Source organism: Miscanthus floridulus, chromosome 12, assembly GCF_019320115.1.
Source record: "Miscanthus floridulus cultivar M001 chromosome 12, ASM1932011v1, whole genome shotgun sequence".
Lineage (NCBI taxonomy): Eukaryota > Viridiplantae > Streptophyta > Magnoliopsida > Poales > Poaceae > Miscanthus > Miscanthus floridulus.
The window spans coordinates 15,117,004-15,139,583 of record NC_089591.1 but is presented as its reverse complement, the minus strand read 5'-3'; the positions used below and the strand labels follow the sequence as shown (position 1 = coordinate 15,139,583).

General features: G+C 41.7%; 2 non-coding genes across 2 annotated transcripts; both read right to left on the bottom strand.

The window, feature by feature from the left end:
• Window positions 1-3,182: 3,182 nt before the first annotated feature.
• On the bottom strand, window positions 3,183-3,289 carry LOC136498799 (small nucleolar RNA R71). The gene has a single exon (XR_010769797.1). It is a non-coding gene; the product is annotated as a small nucleolar RNA R71 (small nucleolar RNA).
• An 18,124-nt stretch (window positions 3,290-21,413) lies between these two features.
• Window positions 21,414-21,520, bottom strand: LOC136498766 (small nucleolar RNA R71). Its single transcript, XR_010769767.1, has one exon. It is a non-coding gene; the product is annotated as a small nucleolar RNA R71 (small nucleolar RNA).
• Window positions 21,521-22,580: the final 1,060 nt, after the last annotated feature.

The following is a 22,580-nucleotide window of genomic DNA, read 5'->3' as shown; positions in this document are numbered from 1 at the left end:
ACTCAAGTTGTGAGCGGTTGTGGGTGATTCTACATGACGGAGTGTCGAAGAATCAGCCCTTAGAGAGCACTTGATCCTTGCATGGATCAAGGGGGAGCTACACCCTTGCGCAGAGTGCTCCAACAAGGACTAGTGGGGAGTGGTGACTCTCTGATACCTTGGCAAAACATTGCCGCGTTCCTTTCCCTCTCTTTACTTTAAGCATTTACATTTGAGCAATTCATTTCTTATCTTTACATTCTTAGAATTGCCATGCTAGAGTAGGATTGGAACCTAGGGTGCAAAACTTTTGTGTGGTAGAACAATAGAAACACTTTCTAGGCACAAGGGGTGAAGTGGGCTAAGTGTAGGGTTTAATTATTGCAAAGAATTTTAGAAATATCCCAATTCTTCCCCCCTCTTGGGCATCTGGATCCTTTCATACAATATTGCCTTTAGGAGTAGATGTGAACACTAGGCCCTACTGTGCACTGCCCAAGGGAATCTGTTGACCACATGCAAACATGCTTGATCCTGACTCTTGATAGATGGAAGCTGAATTGCATAATCCGTGTGGGAGTCGAGGTAGGACACCAGTGACTGAGTCCGAGTGGGACTCGAACCTCGTCGGAACAGGCCATTGTAGAATAAAAAATTGAAAAATCTTGAATCTTCTCGATGAGATCATCCAGTGCATCCTCAGATTGAGCTGGCAGAGTTTGATTAGCTTGAATCTTCATGGGGTGAATTTGAAGCTTGCCTTCATCATCAGCCATGCAGACCCAAGAGCCAAAGACAAACTCAAAACCGGGTGAGAAAATCATGTTGATGTCGAGGTCTGTTGAGCTCTCAATCACAAATTCACTGAAGACCCCTACCTAGCACGCTAGCTATCTATGTTTGACAACCAACAACCTATCATGGGGTTACCCGGGATAGAGTTTGGTGGGCTTCGGCATATGTAGAACTCGGTAGATAACATGAAGACAAACGATTTTATACTGGTTTGGGCTCTGTTCGGCGTGATGTCTTTGTGTTGGATTGTATGATTGAGTTGATGTACAACCTGTCATGGATTGTATGATTGAGTTGATGTACAACCTATCATGGATTGTATGATTGTTGATGGTAGTTACCATCCATCATAAACCATCAATAAAACATGTATAAGGGCATAAATATTATCACCAACATAGACTTAGGGGTTTAAACTAACAGTTTCCATGAGTTTTGGTGAATCTGTATTTTCTCCAGGGTTTATTCAGAAAAACCATCAAGGAGAACCAAAACGTCAATAAAATTTCACTTATCCATAGCGAAAACTGCTCCAGAAGGTTCCAAAGGACACTAGAAGCCATGCCACTGAAGTAGACCTGCAAATGATGATAGGTGGGGTCGGCCCCCTAGTCCCACCTGTAGGCCGGCCGGCCCCCTAGTCCCACCTGTTAGCCCCCCTGTTGTTATGTCATTTCTCTACCACCTTAAAAATTGCATCTACGCTGTTTATTCAAGTCGATTTGATCCGAGGGCTCAGGATTGATGCTCTGGCCTATATAACCAGCCCCTGCCCCCCCTCTAGAGCACGCTGCCATAAGTCAAGGTTAGACCAAAAAATAGGGTTTCTAGAGAGAAGAGAATAGAGCTCAAATTCTTCAAGTTTCTAGTGTAGGCTAGCTAGGAAGGTTCAAGTAGAGTGTGGACTATTGCTTAGGATTCCGGATCTGCCGTCTAGAGATTGGTATAGCCATTGTATTTCTTTATTTATGACTTTGTGCTACTTCAATATTATGTTGCTATTTATTATGTTCCAAGTTTGTTGTAGTTATATACTTGATATAGTTGTGATTGATAAAGAGTTTATGCATATGTTCACAAAACGCTTACCCCAAGACATGTGTGGGTTAAGTGGTCAACATTATGTAAGCATGATGCTTAGATATTGTTTATATGTGGATGCATTCTGCACTCTGGGTCATGTGGTAGATTCAAGATGTGACACTCCCGTTGAGTCCTTTGTAGTCCACTCCCCATTTGTAGAGCAAGTAGAACACGGTTGTGAAGGGAGACAAGCTCTATTCTTGATCTTCCTTAGTAATGATCCTTATGCATAGATCCAAAGTTAATTATGCTATAGATGAGAGTGTATATACTTGGGTGTACAAAAGACTAAGTAAATAAGGAATGACTTAGGAATCTTTTGCTCTTACTGAATCTCCTGCCTAGCCATACTACATTTTATGGGTCCCTATTTCTATCTCTGGAATTATTATCAATGCTTCATACTTATCATTTATTTATCATTTGACTTACCCCTGCCATAGCATGAGAGTGGTTTTATCATAATTATATATATTTGTCAATATCTCTTTGCCAACAATCCCATAGCTCTGCCCTATGGATAAAATATAAATAATGATACTCGGTATACTCCTAGGTCAAATGCTACAATGGTATATTACCTATGCGCTTGCGAATAATTTACTTTAACATATATAATTTTCTCTAAGTTTACAAGTGTCATTAATATTTACCAACCATGTATTTCTAGCATCATGCTAGGGATGACAACTTAGAAAAGAGTGATGCTAAGAAATGTCAACAAGCATTTCTAGCGCCGTTGCTAGGGAGGGGCACATGACTATAAAGAATTGATCAAATGAGTACTTATTAATAAAATCATAACAACTCTGCTTTAGCTGGCTTACCCTTGTTTGTCGTTGTTCATATTCTATACAGGGTATTGCAGAATTGGTTGTGATTCACCAACACTAGTTTCTGAGCAACTTCCAATCTGAATCAACCTAATCAAGAGGAAGCTCAACACTAGTTTCTGAGCTATGGATGACAAAACTCTACGTGAGTTTTCTGCTCCGAGCACCGAGAACATTCACACTGGACCAACACTCAAAACCAACAACCTTGAGTTTGAGCTCAAGCCAAGCCTCGTCAACATGGTGCAAGCTACTCCATTCGGTGGAAGGGCACATGAAGATGCTAGTGCTCATCTTCAGAATTTTCTAGAAATTTGTAGCATAATCGTCATCAAGGACGTTGCTCAAGACATCATACTACTTTCCTTGTTCCCATTCTCACTATTAGGAAGAGTGAAGCAATGGTTCTACACCAACAAAGACAACATCAATACATGGGCAAAGTGTTCAAAGGCCTTCCTATAAAAGTTTTTCCTAGTAGGTAAGACCAACGCCTTAAGAGGAAAGATTTACAACTTCCAATAGCAGAAGGGAGAGACCATTCTAGAAGCATGGGAACGTTTCTAAGAATATATTTCAGATTGTCCTCACCATGGAATGGAAGATTGGTTGCTCATGCAAAGTTTCTACCATGGATTAATTCATAAAGCTCATGAACAACTCGATGCCACTACTAGAGGGTCATTTATTTTACTCACCCTTGGAAAAACTAAAACTCTTATGGAGAAGATAACCTCTAATCAAGGCTGGTCATCATACAACATCCAATCATGCAATAAGAGTGAAGAAGTACTAGAAGAGGTGTGTGCATTGTCAACCAAGATGGACATACTATTGAAATGGCTCGAATAGCGAGCCAATTACAAGAGACATAGTCAGGCCATTACAGATGCTTTCAATGCTCAAAACACATGTGGAGAATATTTGGGGGTTGAATTCCCTAACTATCAAGAGGATGTAAACATCATTGGCAACAATTTAGGTTCACAACAATAGTGACAAGGTTGGAATCAACAACAATAGTCAGCTTACCAAGGTAAGTACCCAGGTAATAATTATAATTCTTTTAATTCCAAGCAACCATCCTTAAGAGACTTAATCTTAGAACAAGCTAGGATTAATGAGAATATTTCTAAAAGGCTTGGTTTTAATGATAAGGTCCTAGAAAACATAAATACTAAAATGGATAGTTTTTCTTCTGCCATAAAAGACCAACTTATCTATAATAAAAAGATAGAATCTCAATTAGCCTAGTTGGTCATTACTCTGCCTTTTGCTACTAACCTTGAAAAAGTCAACACTATAACCACAAGAGGTGACAAGTCTACTCGTGATCCGTCGTATCTGACAAGGATAGGTAAGACAAAAGTGGTAATGCAGGAAGAGAAGAGAAACGATGAAGTTGAAGATGTTGTACCTCAAGAGCGAGAATTACAACAAGATTTTTATGACACTACGTTCCTACCGTTTCCACATAGAAATCGAAAAGCCAAAATGGATGAGCAGTTTGGTAAGTTTGTAGAAGTAATTCAAAAATTATATATCTATATTCCTCTACTAGATGCCATATAGGTTCCAACCTATGCGAAGTACCTCAGAGACATCCTCAACAACAAAAGACCACTGCCCACCACTGAAGTAATCAAGATGATGGAGGAGTGTAGTGCGGCCTGTAAGGAAAATGGACCCTTAGCCCATTTACTTTGGATTTTGGTGTTTGATGACCAACACAACCAAATTGGACTAATGAATTTGCAAGTGTTTATTTTGTAGTTCAATAGGGTGCAAGACGTGACTTGGATGAAGGCGACATGGTGATCTGATGATCAACACCTTAAGAAAGACCTTAGAAGCACAAGTGAAGACCCAAGATATCAAGCAAAGTCTAAGCACGAAGATTGGAACCAAGCCGTATGCAAGATCACGAAGAAATGAGCTCACTGAAGTGACCAGACGCTAGACTGGACGCTGGGCAGAGGACTCGGCAGACAAGCGACCGGACACTGGACCAGACGCTGTTGGCAACCGACCGGACGTAGGACAGTAGCATCTGATCAAGTACAATAAGGTTTTAGAGTGGCAAATCTACGACCAGACACGTCCGGTGGTAGGTGACCGGACACTGGCCAGAGTCCAATCAGTATATTGCCGGCTCAATGGTCGAGACAACCGGACGTGTCCGATTAGGACAATTCAGCATCCAATCAGTAGCAGTGTCGTGGGAATTTGACCCCAACGGCTACTTTCTCAGTGGGGCTTATAAATACAACCCCCAACTAGCCATTTGAGTGTGGAGGAGCTGAGGAAACATACCAAGGGTGTTGATACACCATTTTAGTGATCTCCACTTGCATAGTTCTTAGTGATTCATCAGGTGATTAGCGTAGGTGCTTTGCGAAGTGCTTAGGTTGATTAGACCATCGCTTATGCGCTTGCTCTAGGTTTAGGCCTAGTGTTTAGTGAGGTTTGCATACCTCTTACCACTCGGTGTTTGTGAGCACCATTGTTTTACATCGGAGGGGCTTGGAGTCTTGCGAGATCACACCAACCGCGTTTGTGGTGTGGCTGCCACCGTGTACCAGAGGGAACAAGGCCTGTGGTGTTTTGGCCAAAAGCTTGATAGTAAAGACGGCGAGGAGCATTCAGGAGAGGCTTGCTGAAAGGCACGTCGGAGACCCACTTGCACGTGGGGAAGGCCCAAGGCTATCCACGGAGTTACCCGACTAGGAGCTTGACCCTTGTGAGGGATTCCTTGTGAGGGGCTCCAATGAGGACCAGGGGGAAGCTTGCGCGCTTCTTGATACGTCAGTAAAAATACCGAAGTCATCGATGGGAGTTTGCATATCTCTACCTTGCTCTTTAGCTTCCGCATTTACATTGATTACTTTACTACATTTGCAACACTAGCAAAACCATAGTTGCACATCTAGATAGTTAATCTATTGCATAGGTTTTGCTAGGGTTAGAAAAAGAGGCCATAGTTTAAAGTTAGATTTTTTAAGTTGCCTAATTCACCCCCCTCTTAGGCGTCATGGTCCCTTCAATTGGTATCAGAGCCGGTTGGCTCAATTTAGACCTTTGGCTTAACCGCCATTGAGCCAACAGTATTTAGAGTGGTTGGGATGGATACCGCTAGGCCTCCGCACTTTGATGGCACTAACTTCCCATACTATAAAGCTAGAATGGCTTGCCAGCTTGAGGCGGTTGATTTGGGTGTATGGAGAGTCACTCGTGATGGGATGAAACCCATCAAGAATCCCAAAAAACCCATAAAGAGTGATGAAAAAGAAATGCACTTCAATGCTAGAGCTAAAAATTACTTGTTTGAATCACTCAGTATGGATGTTTTTAACCAAGTATTCACTTTAAATACGGCACATGAAATTTGGTTCAAACTCCAAGAGCTCCATGACGGCATAAGCAATGTCCATGAGCAAAAACATTGTCTAGCAAAGCAAAACTATGATTCCTTTACTATGAATGATGATGAGCTTGTTCATGATATGTATTCTCGTTTGAATCTAATTATCAATGAGCTCCATTCTATAGGATTATTAAAGCCAGATGATGTGGACATCATGAGGAAGATCATCTCCGTGCTACCACAAAAGAAATATGCAAGCATCATCACCATCCTTCACAACATGGAGGACTTGAGCAACATGACCCCAGGCATAGCCATTGGCAAGTTAATGGCATTTGAAATGTCACGTAAGATGGGTCAAGAAGAAGCTTCTTCATCAAGCAAAGGAAAAGCTCTCGCTTGTAGCGAGAAAAAGAAGATGAAGGGCAAGCAAGTTGAGACAAGCTCAAGCTCAAGTTCCTCAAGTGAAGATGAAGAAGAAGATGAGGACGATGATGATGATGAAGAAGATTCAAGTGATGATCAATCTTCCTCCTCCACCTCCAATCTTGATGAAGAATCAATCAAAGTGATCAACAAGGTGGAGAAGATGATCCAAAGGCTCAATGTCAAGGGTGTGCCCATCCAAATTCAAGATTTCATTTTCACAAATCAAAGAAATGAGCAAAGAAAGAGAGGGTGCTATGGATGCAGTGAGTTGGGGCACTTTGTGGAAGTTTGTCCAAACAAGCCCACACCCAAGACAAAGAAGAAGGTATGCAAGAACCAAGCCCTCACATCAATAAGATCATGGGATGAGTCTTCAAGTGATGAAGAACCCCATCACAAGAGGTGAGGCCGCAAGCAATCATCATCAAGCTCTTCTCGTGTGTGCCTTATGGCACGAGGTAACGAAAGTTCTTCCTCTAGTGAGAGTGATAGTGATGATGATATGCCTTCTTATCATGAACTTGTGCAAGAAAGCCTTAATTATGCTAAAGCTTGCACTAGTCAACAAAAGAAGCTCAAAAGTTTAAAAGAAAAGCTAGATAGTTCACAAAAAAGCATACAAAACCTTACTTGAACAATATGAGAACTTTGCTAATCTCAATGTTGAACTATCTACTAAAATTGAGAAACTTGAGACTAGTGCAACAACAAATGCATGCACAATCAATGATGAGCAACTCTTAAAGAAAAATGAAAAATTAAAAGAAAAGTTAGCTAGCTCACAAGAAGCATATAATAGTTTGCTTGCTAAAATGGAAACCATGTGCAAACATTGTGATGAGCTAACTAATAAAGTTGCTAATCTTGAAGCCGTTAGCACAACCCCCACCAAGGCATCTAAAAAGAAAAGTTCTATCTTTAACATGTATAAAAAGGATGCCTCTACTTCTTGTAATGATTTATGTTTAGACTCACCTTTGTGCAACCAAGTTTGTGTTGAGAAAGTTGTTGTAGATACATGCACACAAGAGGTTGTAAAGGAGAATGAGCAACTCAAGCAAGAAGTAGCTCACCTCACCAAGGACTTGACTCAAGTGAAAGGCAAGGCGAAGCAAACCCAACTTCATCAAGATAACACCATCAAGAGAGTGAAGAAGCTTGATGAAGGACAAACTGTGGTTTGTTACGTGTGCCACAAGGAAGGTCACAAGTCCTATGAGTGCAAGGTGAAGAATGGGGGAGGAGCAAAGAAGAAGGAGAAAAAGCAAACAAGCAAGCTCTCCAACACCTACACCAACAAGGTGGACAAGAAGGCCTTGACACCTTATCTCTTGAAGAAGAAGAAAAATGATAAGGTAGTGGCCATCAAGGTGAACAAGCAAGCCAACAATGGGGTCAAACGCTTTTGGGTGCCAAAGGAAATCATTTCCAACATGAAGAGCACCAAGAAGGTTTGGATCCTGAAAGGGAAGTGAGAAGTCCGTCGGACTTCGGGGAATTCGGAGACTTGGCAAAGTTTGGGTGCATTTCATGGGGTGCATCATGATGGACAAAGTCATTGCCAAGTAGGTTAGTGAATACTATGGACCCAAATTCCCCTTCCCAAGTTAGGTAACTAGATGTCATTACTTTCAATTAGTATTCATTTCAATTGGCATTGTTTTTTCAATTGATATACTCTTAAAGCATCTAGTTATCTTTCATGCCTATGTTTGCATTTACATGCTTAAATCTTTTGTCAATAGGTATATCATATGGTAGGCTTGCTTGGTTTCATTATCAACCCTTGGAGCAAACCTACATGGTTTAAAATTGTTTAGGAGCACGGCACATAGCTTGTCCTACTTTTGTTTATCTAATATGTGCCAAAGTCCAAATTGTAGATAATCTCTCCCGAATATCATTTTTGAAAATGATTCTCACATTCATGAGAAGTCATCTTTCAAGTGGTATTTTGATTCTAAAATCAATGTGCATGATTCCTACAAAGTGTTCCACATTTGTGTGCACATATTTAGGGGGAGTAATTCTACAACTTGGATGCTTTGAGACTAACACTTTTGCAAATGGTATCAATTTTTCAAACCTATCACATGTGTAGTAGTCTCATTGTAAGGAAATTGGAGTCCCCAGAGTTAAGCATCATTCTTCAATTGGCATCATCATGTTGATTTCATTTCATATTTATATGCTTTCTCCATGCATTATATAGATTAAACTCTCTTGTACAATAAATTGCTAATTATGCATATGCTTTCTACCATATGTATGCATATATTTAGGGGGAGCTTAGTCTATATAATGTGAGAGTCAAATTTTGTGATCCATTTCACTCTATACACAAAGGATCATGAAATTTGACCCTCCCTTGTGCTACTAATGTCTTCCTTTTTGATGTTTGATGCCAAAGGGGGAGAATTTGAAGGACCAAAGGCAAGCATCAAGTTGATGTCTACAAGTGGTAATGGTCCGAGAAAAGGGAGGAAAGTGGATTATGGATTAGTCTAAGTAATGGTAAAATTTGTAGGAATCCATAATACCACATCGGGATTTTTGCAAGGGCAAGATAAGCTTTCATTTAGTTTTAATTGGTATCTTACAATTGACTTCAATTGGTATCCCTTAATACCATATATGATTTCAATTGGTATCTTTAAGCATCAAATAAACTTGCCCTTTGCATTGCATCCTAGCAAGTAGGTAGTTTTTTAACTTCCAAACTCTTATTATTTGCTTGCTTTGGTCATGTTGGCATCAATCACCAAAAAGGGGGAGATTGTAAGGAAAATGGACCCTTGGCCCATTTACTTTGGATTTTGGTGTTTGATGACCAACACAACCAAATTGGACTAATGAATTTGCAAGTGTTTATTTTGTAGTTCAATAGGGTGCAAGACGTGACTTGGACAAAGGCGATGTGGTGATCCGATGATCAACACCTTAAGAAAGACCTTAGAAGCACATGCGAAGACCCAAGATATCAAGCAAAGTCCAAGCACGAAGATTGGAACCAAGCTGTATGCAAGATCATGAAGAAACGAGCTCACTGAGGTGACCGGACGCTGGACCGGATGCTGGGCAGAGGACTCGGCAGATAGGCGACCGGACACTAGACCGGACGCTGGTGGCAACTGACCGGACGTAGGACAGCAGCGTCTAATCGAGTATAGTAAGGTTCTAGAGTGATAAATCTGTGATCGGACGCCTCCGGTGGTAGGCGACCGGACACTGGCTAGAGTCCGGTCAGTATATTGCTGGCTCAATAGTCGGGACGACCGGATGTGTCCGGTCAGGACGATTCAGCATCTGGTTAGTAGCAGTTTCGTCGGAATTTGACCCCAATGGCTACTTTCTCAGTGGGGCTTATAATACGACCCCCAACCGGCCATTTGAGTATGGAGGAGCTAAGGAAACATACCAAGGGTGTTGATACACCATTTTAGTGATGTCCACTTGCATAGTGCTTAGTGATTCATCAGGTGATTAGCGTAGGTACTTTGCGAAGTGCTTAGGTTGATTAGACCACCGCTTATGCGCTTGCTCTAGGTTTAGGCCTAGTGTTTAGTGAGGTTTGCATACCTCTTACCACTCGGTGCTTGTGAGCACCATTGTTGTACATCAGAGGGGCTTTGAGTCTTGCGAGATCACACCAACCACGTTTGTGGTGTTGCCGCCACCGTGTACCAGAGGGAAGAAGGCCCATGGTGTTTTGGCCAGAAGCTTGATAGTAAAGACGGCGGGGAGCATCCAGGAGAGGCTTGCTGGAAGGCACGTCGAAGACCCACTTGCACGTGGGGAAGGCCTGAGACTATCCATAGAGTTACCCGACCAGGAGCTTGGCCCTTGTGAGGGATTCCTTGCGAGGGGCTCCAATGAGGACTAGGGGGAAGCTTGCACGCTTCTTGATACCTCAGTAAAAATACTAAAGTCATCGACGGGAGTTTGCATATCTCTACCTTGCTCTTTGGCTTTCACATTTACATTGATTACTTTACTACATTTGCGGTAGAGATAGCAACACACTAGCAAAACCATAGTTGCACATCTAGATAGTTAATCTATTGCATAGGTTTTGCTAGGGTTAGAAAAAGAGGCCATAGTTTAGAGTTAGATTTTTTAAGTTGCCTAATTCACCCCCCTCTTAGGCGTCACAGTCCCTTCATGGCCATCCTAAATACATCACCTATTAAGAAGAAGGATCCAGTGTGTCCCACTATTGATTGTTCGATCAGAAGCCAGAACTTTGAAAATGCGTTATGCGATCTTGGAGCAAGCGTTAGTGTCATGCCCAAGAAGATCTTCGATAAGCTCAACTACTTAACACTTACACCAACATCGATGTGTTTACAACTAGCTGACTAATTGGTCCGCTACCCTATAGGAATCACCAATAATATTCTAGTAAAAATATGAAACTCTCTTGTTCCTGTGGATTTTGTAGTACTTGATATGCAGGAGGACATGAAGACACCTCTCATAGTTGGGAGACCCATCCTAAGTACTACAAATGCGCACATTGATATTGAAGCCAGCGAAATCAAATTCTATATTAATGGCAAGGAAGAGTGATTTGCCTTCAAGCCAAGACCAGAATAATGCTCCAATTTGGAATGGTGTGAGAAGCAAGTATCAGGGTCTCCATCTTTGGGACCTACTGACGCACCTGAAGAATAAACCCGAACGGAGAAGTTTGGTTTAGTGGACTTAAAATACCGAACCCTTGATGGAAGGTAACTCGGTAGTTATCTATAATCATTTTTCACATTATATTTTTCTTTGGCATATTTACTTTTTAACACTTGCATTAGAAAAATAAAATAAAAATACTCATTAAGGCATTATAAAAATTCAATCCCCATGTGAATAATTTGTACGGAGTGTTAAAAAACTCATGAGAAATATTTACCATGAAGGCGCAATTTTTTTTAAAAAATACCATCATTCATCTTCTTATATTTCATAGTATCATAAAATATATTTATTTTGCATTTATATACATGTGTATATGGTAGAAATATGGGAGACACATGGGACCCACACAACCACCACCCATCACCTCCATAACCACTACCCATCACCTCCATCTCCACTCAACCTCCATATCTCCACCATTTCCACTCTCTTTCACCCTGCGCCATCCAGGATCCACTTCCACCAAAAGGAGCACTCAACTTGCTTAACCATGAAGCAAAGAAATATCAGGAGGAGGATGAGGCCATTTGGCCACCATAGGGGCTGGTCGGCCCTGGCCGGCCATCCTGCTGCTCTCCTGGCTATAAATTGCCACCCTCCTAGCTGCTTCACTCATCAATCTCCACTACAAAACAAGCTTCCATGTTTGAAATTCTAGTTCTCAATTTTGTAGTTGAAAACTCTCTTGGTAGAAGTAGATTTGGAGTAAGACAAAAGGGTGAGAAAGTTGAGAGAGTGTTGCTAAAATTTTGTGTAAGAAAGAGATAAGTGCTACTAAAATTTGAGCAAGAAAGAGAGGGTTAAGAGTGGTAGTGCTGTCCAAATCAAGAGAGAAAATTAAAAAGAAATAGGGTGAAAATCATGCCAAAATATTGATTAGAAAATTCTTTAGACAATCTCGGACGACTAACCCTCTAGACGACTGAGTTTTGGATGGCTAACTGTTAACATTTTTATTTTCCCAATCCTGTCCCATGAGTTGTGTTGCCTTTTGTCTATTTTGTAGGAAAATGAGCCAGATCGTTGGAAAGCTCAAGGGTGTGGTGTCATTCCGCACAACAAGAAGTTCGTAGTCCTAAGCAAGCACTGACATGGAGGTTGATCCTCCATCTCCCACTGCTGGAGCGCCATCCCGTTCAACCCCTATGGAGAGAAATGTTCTCTTGCAAGACAACTCAAGCTCTAGGATGATACAGAGAAGGACATCTACAAGAAGCTAAAGCCCTAGAGGTTTGTCCTCACCCGCGCCTATGATCCAGCCCTACTGCAAGCCAAGGTATGAACACTGAATTTGAACTCATTTTTTAGGCTGTAGGATGGGAGGATGTTTGGGAAATTAATGAGCTAGGGTTTAAGCTTTTGACTACTGAATTTTAATGCACCTCGAAACCCACTAATTCGGAAGTATCATTTAGACTTTTCAGAAAAGATTTTTCTATCCCATGGAAACAATTTAGTAAACTTCTAAGATTTCATGCAAAATGTGTGATTGATGTGGACACTGCTATACAAGACTTTGATATAATGAAATTTTGGAGGGAAATATCTATAGAACTTACTTGCTACCGTCCCTGTACCAATGAAATTCATCACCCTACTTTGCGATTCATGCATAAATGGCTAGTTTTTTCACTTTTTCCTAGGAATGACTTACCCACTGTTAGGAATGATGAACTTAAACTGCTCTATGCCATGGTCAAAACAAGAAAGGTTTCACCAGTCCAGTTTATGATGAAATAATGGAAAGAAATTCCTGATCTTAAGGTAGATGTTGGGTGTACTTCTTTGGTCACCCGCATAGCTAAAAATTTGGGCCTGTTGGAAAATACTTTTGTTGCTTACATCGATGACATTCCCCGTTGCCTTATCGATTATGAATATTTTAAACAAGCACACATGTTAAAGAAGGGCAAAAATGGGAAGCTTGTCACGATGTATATGGATTATACAAACAAAATACCATTACTAGACCAAACCCTTGGTCTGTATATAGTGCAGTCTTTTTCTCTTTGATTTGTAGAAAAAGGAAGCAGCGCCTCACCGGAGCGCTTCTATAAGACTCACACACAACCCGTTGCCTCGGTACCATGCTGCGAGCATGCTGGTTGGGAGCAGCCCGCTCCTCAGCATGTTGAGAGCTCCTGGCATTAGCGCTCAAGTGCGCAATGGTAGGATGGCAACTTTGACTACTACTAGCAGTAGCCATATGAGGAGGTCTTAAGTGGCCATCAGGGAAGACGTATGTCCTTCTCTGCCTATGGCTACCATGACTAGCCCATGGGCTATCATGAGCAATAGATAGTGCGCGCCCACCTCGACAATAGGCTCACCACCATCGAAGAGACGTAGCATAACATCTAGAACCAACTTCACCAACACACTTAGTGGCAAGCAGACGTAGGAGAATGCCTCGCCGCCATTCAGCAACACTAGAAGCAGGAAAACGAGAATTAGCAATACCTGTTCCTAGGTCTCCACATCGACAAGCCTTTCTAAGAGACCATAGCAATACCTAGCTTGGGGGAGGAGACCCCATCCACCAAAGGTAAGTTTTCTCTTCCTAGCATTTTATTATTTACTTTAGTTTATTCTTCAAGTTTGCTATAAAAAAATGCATAATCAAAAACAAAATAAAAATTTAGTTATATATATATTATTATAGTGTGATCTAAAAAAAACCAAATAAAAAGAGTGTATATATTGTTTAAGTTTAAGTTTACTTAAGATATGTTTTAGTTTCCATTCTTGTTTTTAAGAGCTCTAGCTAAAAAAATTGAAGATGATCTCACATGATGGAAATGATGAATAGTTGCTTTGTTATAATTCCTTTCAAGTACCTAGTTTTCAGCCTTGAATTGTTCCGAGTTTTAGTTGAAATTGATTTGACATAAGAATTTGCTCTGAACTTGAAACTCGTGGGTATCATATGCTTGATCTAAGTCTAAGTAAATGATGGATATGATATGAGAAGGTCTGAGCTGCTATTTATCTTGTTGCAAGTGGCACTTGAATTCTGGAGATTTATCTTTTAAAAAACATAAAAATGTAACATGATGAGATCCTGTATGACAAAGCTTGAATTCCTACTAGAGCCAAATATGATATCCATACTAGGAAAACTCCCACTCATTCATGCTGCTTGCATTGCATTGAGTTTGGTCAAGCTTTGTTGATACCTTATGAGAGTTTTGTCATGCTTTTAAAATCAAGATCACGTACACACCACCTACATATGCACTACTCCTACAATGGGGGTAGGCACAAAAACATGCATTCCATATAGATCCACCCAAAAAATGTTTTACTCCTACACTAGGAGTAAACGCCAAAAACATGTTTGATAGGTTTTCCATTAAATAAATGCTCCAAGTTCTTGTTGTTATCTCTCAAAAGTTTTGTTGCAGAAAAGAGGCATGGGGCTATGCAAAAGTTATTCATAAAAAAGAAGAATTGAGAAAAAATGGACAAGTGTCCAAGATATTAAAACAATGGGTACTTAGATGCCTGCCTAAAAAAATGAATGAATGATGAATAAGATAGCCCCTGCTCTCTAGCAAATGTTTTCAAGTTCCAAATGAGAGATATGTTTTCAAGCTGCATAGTACAATTAGGCTAGCCACCATATTTCTATCCACCGTATTCCACACACATGCAAATCTTGATTTGATTGTATGACTCAACTCTCTTTGGATCCATTGTTTGACTTTATAATATAAGTATCACAAGTATGCTCTAGCTTTTCCTCTACCTATGAACTCCACATAAAGCCTTAGTGGTAGGAAGAAAAAAGGCAACAACAAGTTATGCCTTGGTGAGGATCCACAAATACCATATATATGAGAGACTTAAGAGTGTCATACAATGGAATCTCTGAGTTTCATTTTTTAAAACTTGCAACAACTTCAGAATAATGGTTGAACAAAGAACTTGAGACATAGTGCTTGATTTGATCGTTCTGTCTTTCAATTGCTCAAGAGCCAAATAAAAGCTCAAAAGCCCCATGGTTGAAGGTAATATGGGTAACTTTGAAAGTCAGATCAGTGGATTTTAATCTAGAGGAGAATTCTTTGTTGAACGCATGTGTTCTTTTGACAAGTAACAACATTGATGCAACTCCTGATCTATTGCTAATTTTGGCATTACCCAGGGACAAGCAAAGGTCAAGCTTGGGAGAGTTTGTTGATGGTAGTTACCATCCATCATAAACTATCAATAAAACATGTATAAGGGCATAAATATGATCACCAACATAGACTTAGGGGTTTAAACTAACAATTTCCTAGAGTTTTGGTGAATCTGTGTTTTCTATAAGGTTTATTCAGAAAACCATCAAGGAGGACCCAAATGTCAAATAAAATTGTGCTTATCCGCAGTGAAAACTACTCTAGAAGGATTTAGAGGACACCAGAAGCCAGACCACCAAAGCAGATCTATAAAGGATGATAGGCCCCACCTGTAGGCCAGCTAGCCCCCTGGTCCCACCTGCTAGCCCCCCGTTGTTATGTCGGTTCTCCACCACCTTAAGGATTGCATCTATGCCATTTATTCAAGTTGGTTTGATCTAAGGGCTCAAGATTGATGCTCTGGCCTATATAACCAGCCCCTGCCCCCTCCTCTAGAGCACGCTGCCATAAGTCAAGATCAGACTAGAAATTAGGGTTTCTAGAGAGAAGAGAATAGAGCTCTAATTCTTCAAGTTTCTAGTGTAGGCTAGCTAGCAAGGTTCAAGTAGAGTGTGGGCTATTGCTCAGGATTCAAGTTCAACAGAGACTAAATTCCATAAATGTCTGACTAGGTCGGTTCTTGAGTACTTGGAGATCATGCCACCTTCTTCCAAGTCTTCAAGCGAAACTTGTGCTAGCTTAGGAGGACTAGGAGTAGTCAGCCCAATAGGAAACCCATAGGATCCTGATCCATTAGGGGAGGGCCTTGGCCGGGCTAACGACGCTATGGCAAAGGGCCACGTGGGGCTACGGTAGGGGATGGCCCACGCACGTGGCACATCAGACTGCATGGGGTAGCACCAGAGTAGTGGTGGCCTGGTGCTCGCTGTGTAGGGGTGCGCGAATGGGTGAGGGTGTAGGGTGGTGGCATGGGCATGCACTGGGGCGCAGAGTCACATGCGGGAGGAGGCTAGGGCGGCGCTAGGTGGGCATAGACGAAGAAAAAGGAGGGCCTTCATGGAAGACCTCGTCGGAAAAGGGAAAGAGAGGTTTGGGAGATGGCCTAGAGGATATCAAAACAAACCTTGGAGTGGTTATGGTTTTCGCAAGGGAGGATGAAAATGGTCAAAAAATCTCACCAAAGGTTCACTGGAAACCTAGATAGGCAGAACTTTGACTTTAGATGTAGGAGGCTACAAGTGGCAGCTCGGAAATGGTTTGTAATTGTAGAACCAGCACATTGAGGGCTACGACATAAATATAGTGTTAGGGTTTAGGGTCAATGAAAAATGAGTTATTTTCCTAATTTTAGAAATTCTAAAAATTTATATTGAGCTCCAAAACAATTCTAGAAAAAGCTAAAATAATTTTAAGTCCCTGAAAAATATTTTTAGAATTTCCAAAAATTCAAGGGAAACTTCTAGAGATAGATTGAGAGATGATGAATCCAAATATAGTATTTGGATCCCATGAAAAGAGATTTTCGAGCATACAGAAATTGGATTAAGCTCTCAAAAAATGGGAAATAGTTCAAGAAAAAGCCTAGAATGTTCCCGGGAAGATCGGATGATGTGTAAACGTGTTTTGAAAACTTAGCACACTAAAAAGCATAAAACTCAAGCAACACGCAAGCACCATATCGACAAAAGCTCATAAAATTAAGCCAAAAATATTTGGAAAAGCACCATTTTCTTTAATAAATATATACCAAAATTTAAACTAATGTTGACAAATTTTATCAAAATATTAAAATCCTATATTTTATTTAGTATTTTCTATTCACAACCCAAAATAGAAATTTTGAGGTGTGACACTCTTCCCTTTGCTTCCACCACGCGCGGCAGCGATTATGGTGCAAGGTGTGGGAGTAGTGAGCAGGCAGCCCAGCTGAAAGCCCTACTTTGGTTTTGGATAATTGATGAAATCTATTTGGACTAATCCTTGATCCAAGTGTGTAGACTAGATAGGATGGTCCAAAGCCAAGTGTTGAAGCAAGATGAAGTCCACGGTGATGATGGTGGACATGTGATGATCAAGTGCTTCAAGCTTGGAAAAGAAGAAAGAGAAAAATAAAATGGCTTAAAGCAAAGGTATAAGCAATAGGAGCATTTTGTTTTGGTGGTCAAGACAAATTAGAGAGTGTGACCATGTTTAGGATAGATAGCCGTACTATGAAGAAGGGATAATCATGGTTAAAGCGATTATCAAGTGCAACTAGGTGGATTCATACATGCATTTGCATTAGGACCTAATGTACTAACTTAAGTACCCTTGAAAATGCTTTGAAAATATGCTAACACACATGCACAAAGGTGAGACACAATGTGTTTAGCACTTGGGAGCAAGGGTGAAGAAGTTTGAGTTAATTTGGAGATGAAAAGGTGAACCAGACCCTGAGGGCGAGGGCAACATGACCATTGTGCACCGATCCTATTGGTCTATGTTGAACAGGACCCTGGTGGCTGATGGTCTAGTTGGTGGAACCCGATTCGGTCAGGTTGCATTTAAGGTGCTCTGTGTTGAACCAGACCCTGGTGGTGCATGGTTCGGTTGTTGCTTTTCTCGGTCTGGTTGTCTCAGTTTAGTTGATTCTAGAGCACTCAGGAGCTCTCTAGAGTGAACTGGACCCTGACATTAGTTGGTCTTGTTGGGGGTAACAGGACCATTGTGCGTCGATCCTATTGGTCTTTGTTGAACAGGACCATGGTGACATGGTCTCGCTATAGGAATAGGACTCGGTCTGGTTGCTTTGGGAGCTCTCAGGAGCTCTCTAGACTAAACAGGACCAGTTTGATGGTCCTTTTGCTCAGTCCAGTTACTATCTGAGCATGCAAAACTGACCGTTGAGCACCAACGGTTGTATTCAAATGGTTGTGGACATGTGGCACAATTCGGTGAACCGGACCCTAGTGATTGATGGTCTGGCTCACGTCAGAAGCTTGTTTCAGCCCTGGCGTCCTTATATGTACAAAGCCTAGCCTCACTCCCATTGTTTCACTCCCCCTTGCATTGCGCAAAAGCCCTAGCCTTGCACTACCTCGCAAAGTCCCCACCTCTGCCTATCCATCGGTTCCCATGAAGGTCGTCCCCATGAAGCGCTCTAGGTCCTCCTTGAGGAACTGTGGCCGGGCTTTAGTCCATGCTTCCCACAATGCACTAGAGCACGCCGCTTCGATGCCTGTTCATACCCTTCTTGACTACTAGTACCCATCGTGCTCCCACACACCATTTCCTAGGCTGCCATTTGTCTCCCAATCACCCATGATGACGATGTTGATGCCACCGACACCGGTGGTTCGCTTGCCACCGCCGCTCCTGCTATGGTCCACCTCGCTATTGTCATAGGCACCGTCGCGGTCCCACATGCCTTCCCCTAGGTTGGCATTGGTCTCCCTATTGCCCACAATGATGATGTTGACACCATCAGCACCGGTTGTTTGCTTGCCAGCACCGCTCCTGGTGCGGTGCACCTCGTTGTCACCGGTGGCACTGACATGGTCGAGCTCGCTGTTACTAGATCCACTCCCTGTGCCCCATGATGGGAGCAGGTCTCCTACAACGTCACAGTCCTGCTCGCCATCTACTAAGGACATGTATGAGGGCTCTATAGAGGTGGCCCTATCGTGGTCCAGCTTGCCTTTGCCAGATCGGATCCCGGCGCCCCACAATAGGAGCGGGTGAAGTGATCCTCTGGTTCAACATGGCAGAGAGGTTTGCTGGTTTCAACCCAGGCAGGTTTACCTTGTAGGCATTGCATTTTGATCATGCCTATTGGTACCCTTGTTGCATGACTTGCTTAGAGCTATGGGATGACACCGCTCATTGAATTAATTAGTAGTACCAAGTCATGTATTCATTTGTAGTTAGGATGAGTATGATGCCTAGTGCTCATTGCCTAGAACTAGTATGTTTATGTAGTAGTTGTATGACTTTGAGTAGTGTGGCACGTTTCTCTTCTTATTATGGTCGATGAAGGCATGGTTATGTAGTTTGAACTCGTATCTCTGTTGTACTCCACATATATCTGAAGTCCGGTTTGATGTTATGTTATCTTTCTAGTAGCACTGCTATTGATGATAGTTATCATTCATTATAAACTTCAATATAACTTGAAATAATGCATGAAAATGATCACTAACATAGACTTAGGGGTTTAAACTAATAATTTCTAGGAATTTTGGTGAATTTATGTTTTTAGCAGGGTTATTTTAGAAAACTATCAAGGGGGATCAAAGCATCAAATTAAATCATGTGTATCTATGGTGAAAACTACTCCAGAAGGTTCTAGAGGACTCTAGAAGCCATGTCACCAAAGCAAAGGGCTGGAGGCTGCTAGGTGTGGCCGTCTGACCCCCTGGGGCCACCTGTCAGTCTATGGTTCAACATCGATTCCTCCACCGCCTCCTAGGATGCATCTACGCCATTTATTCAAGTCGGTTTGATCCAAGGGCTCAGGATTGACGCTCTAGCCTATATAATCAGACCCTACCCACCCTCTAGAGCACGCTGCCATAAGTCAAGATCAGACTAGAAATTAGGGTTTCTAGAGAGAAGAGAATAGAGCTCCAGTTCTTCCAGTTTCTAGTATAGGCTAGCCAGCAAGGTTTAAGTAGAGTGTGGGCTATTGCTCAGGATTCTAGATCTACCATCCAGAGACTAGTATAGCCATTATATCTCTAAATTTATGACTTTGTGCTCCTTCAATATTATGTTGCTATTTATTATGTTCCTAGTTTGCTCTAGATAGATGCTTGATATAGTTATGATTGATGATGAATTTATGCATATGTTCACAAAGCTCTTAGCTCAGTACTAGGGTGAGTTAAGTGGTCGACATTATGTAAGCATGGTGCTTAGATATTTTTTGCCTATGAATGTGACACTCCTGTTGGGTCCTTTATAGTCCACTCCCCGTTTATAGAGCAAGTAGAACACGGTTGTGAAGGGAGATAAGCTCTGTTCTTGATCTTCCTTAGTAATGTTCCTTATGCATAGATCCAAAGTTAGTTATACTATAGATGAGAGTGTATATACTTGGGTGAATAAAAGACTTAGTAAATAAGGAATGACTTAGGAATCTTTTGCTCTTAACGAATCTCCTGTTTAGCCATACTACATTTTATGAGTCTCTAATTCTATCTCTGGAATATCATTATTACCTTACACTTATCATTTATTTATCCCTTGACTTACCTCTGCCATAGCATAAGATTGATTTTATCATAAGTATATATATTTGTCAATATATCTATGTGAACACAACTCCATAGCTCCTCCCTGTGGACAAAAAATATAAATAATGATACCTAGTATACTCCTGGTTGAAATGCTACAATGGTATATTATCTGTGCGCTTGCGAATACGTTAATATATATAATTTTCCTCTAAGTTTTCAAGTGTCATTTATAATTACCAAAAATGCATTTCTAGCATCATGCTAGGGATGAAAACTTAGTAAAGAGTGATGCTAAGAATTGTCAACAAGCATTTCTAGCGCCGTTGCCGAGGAGGGGCACATGGCTATAGTGAATTGATCAAATAAATACTTATTGATGAAGTCATAACCTCTATTTTAGCAGGCTTACCCTTGTTTGTCTTTGTTCATATCTTATATAGGGTATTGCAGACTTGGTTGTGATTCACCAACAACTTCTAATTAGAATCAAGTCAACCTAATTATGAGGAAGCTCAACACCAGTTTCTGAGCTATGGCTGAGAAGACTTTGTGTGAGTTCTCTGCTCCAAGCATTGAGAACATTCGCACTAGACCAACACTCAGAACTACCAACCTTGAGTTTGAGCTCAAGCCAAGCCTCATCAACATGGTGCAAGCTACCCCATTCAGTGGAAAGGCACATGAAGATGCTAGTGCTCACCATCAGAATTTTCTAGAGATTAGCAGCACAATCATCATCAAGGAAGTTGCTCAAGACATCATACTACTCTGCCTGTTTCCATTCTCACTAGTGGGAAGAGCGAAGTAGTAGTTCTACATCAACAAAGATCACATTAACACATGGGCAAAGTGTTCAAAGGCCTTCCTAGAAAAGTTATTCCCTATAGGCAAGACCAATGCCTTAAGTGGAAAGATTTCCAACTTCCAACAGCAGAAAGGAGAAACCATTCTAGAAGCATGGGAACATTTCCAAGAATACATTTCAAATTGTCCACATCATGGGATGCAAGACTGGTTGCTCATGCAAAGTTTCTACCATGGATTAACTCAAAAAGTTCATGAACCGCTCGATACCACTACTCGAGGATCATTTATGTGACTCACCCTTGGTAAACCTAAAACTCTTATGGCGAATGTGGGGGTATTAACCCCTATACCCTTACGGCTAGGCTTGGGCCGGCCCGGATCAGGGGGTCCGGTCCACTAGAAGATGACGCACAGCCCAGCCAACCTATTCGGAACCCCGCGCAATGAATCAAGATAGATTTGGAGATCAAGCAAGATCCTGGTTAGTTAGAATAGGAATCCTTATCCGGCCACCTATGGCAATTGTAACTAGCTAGGATTAGTTTCTAGATCTATAACCCTACCCCCCGGACTATATAAGGCAGGTAGGGGACCCCTCTAAAAAACATCTCTCATTGACATACAGCAATACAATCAGACGCAGGACGTAGGTATTACGCCTTTACGACGGCCAAACCTGGATAAAATCTTGTGTCTGTATTGCGTTACCATCTTGTTTGTTGCTTGCGCATCTGTCTACTGATAATCTAATACCTTGGGCATACCCCTAAGTAGACTACCGACCATATTTTGTCGATAGTGGCGCGCTAAGTAGGGGGTATGCATACTGCTCTCTAGGAGAATAAGATGGTCATCATCCCCGGTTCCATGGCTATGCCGAATGGCCTCACGTTCACCATCGGCCAGACCACCTAGACCACTGGCTTCAACCACTTCATCGCCATGACCCCGGAGGAGGTGCGGGTTCAATCTACGCCGACCACTACTTCACCTGCATCGGCTACGGCTCTGACCACGGAGGATCTAGCCCCGACCATGGTGGATCTGGCTCCGACCACGGTGGATCTGGCTACGACCATGGTGGATCTAACTCCGACCATGCCAGCATCATCTTCAGCCATGCCGACAACCCATCATCTGCTTCCTCGCTACAAAAGGAGGCAGATTGACAACACCGACTTGCTCGACTCCATCGATCGGGTCGGCACCAAACTTGCCGAAACCCTAGCTCTGGTAAGTTCAATTCAAAGCCAACCTA